This window comes from Bufo gargarizans, chromosome 4 (assembly GCF_014858855.1).
Source record: "Bufo gargarizans isolate SCDJY-AF-19 chromosome 4, ASM1485885v1, whole genome shotgun sequence".
Lineage (NCBI taxonomy): Eukaryota > Metazoa > Chordata > Amphibia > Anura > Bufonidae > Bufo > Bufo gargarizans.
In genome coordinates, this window is record NC_058083.1 from 452,472,899 (window position 1) to 452,474,440 (window position 1,542).

Below are 1,542 nucleotides of genomic sequence, written 5' to 3' on the forward strand. Positions count from 1 at the left end.
CATAACCGCCTGGAGTTACTGCACTGCCGTTGCCTGGCAACCGCTGACGCTACGGGGCCAGCAAGGGGACAGAAAGCAGACAAGTAGATTAGAGGCTTGAAGACAAAAGCCTGCAGCAGATGGCAGGTAATCCGGTGACACCATCTGCTGGTGGAGGCCGGGGGATCAGGGGAGCATCAGATTACTCTGCTTTCTGACGGATTGTACTCCTTCACTCACTGTGCCAACTCTCTAGTCATCATGTATTAGGGTGCATTCACACCTGGCAGAAAAGCCTGCACTGAAATCCGCACATCCGTAATTTGGATATTATTGCAGATTATAAATTGGGTTTCTAAAAATACACAACAGGTCTGCGGTCATTTATCAAGCATTCTCATACCTCCCAACTTTTTGGACGGTCAAAGAGGGACCCTTTTGGTTCATTGTGTGAACGGTCCATTTTCCCTGCATATTTTTACACTTTAAGGCCCCTTTCACATGAGCGAGTTTTCCGCGCGGGTGCAATGTGTGACGTGAACGCATAGCACCCGCACTGAATCCGGACCCATTCATTTCTATGGGGCTGTGCACATAAGCATTGTTTTTCACGCATCACTTGTGCTTTGCGTGAAAATTGCAGCATGTTCTACATTCTGCGTTTTTCACACAACGCAGGCCCCATAGAAGTGAATGGGGCTGCGTGAAATTCACATAGCATTCGCAAGCAAGTGCGGATGCTATGTGATTTTCACGGATGGTTGCTACGAGATTATGTTATTAAATAGGGATGAGATCCATTCACTTTATTATTTTCCATTATAGAATGCTAAGTAAAATGTCCATTGAAGTTAAAAAATAATACAAAATTACTCACCTCATCCACTTGATCGCACAGGACCTGCGCTGAAGTCATTGCGCTCACCACGTGGTAACGTCAGCGCAGGTCCTGCTAAATGAAGATAGAAGTATTTTTTTTTATTATTTAACTTCAAGGGACATTTTAGTAAGCATTCTGCATTCAGAATGCTATTATTTTCCCTTATAACCATATTATAATGGAAAATAATAAAATCTACAGAATACACCTAACCCAAACCCGAACTGCAGTGAAGAAGTCCGGGTTCGGGTACCACATTCAGTTTTTATCACACATGTGCAAAACACATTAAAACGCTTTGCACTTGCGCGGAAAAAAATGAACAACGCAATCGCAGACAAAACTGACTAAAATTTTGTGCGCACTCGCGCAGGTTTTCCACAATCCACCCACAACGCATCCGGACCTCTTCCGCCACGCCCGTGTGAAAGGGGCCTAATACCGGTAGTTTTCTTAGCGCAGAATAGCTCAAAAATGATCTAAATATAGAAATTTCTATAACCTAAATTGTATCAAGTAATGAAATAATATACAAGGTGCGGTCTAATATACAGAGAGGAACCAGACAAAAACGTTTTGGATCAATATTGTATATGTAACAATGTAAATCTATACCTCAGAGCAAAAAGAGGAACATTTAAAGGGGCTGTGTCACTTCAGCAAATGGCATTTATCCTGTAGAG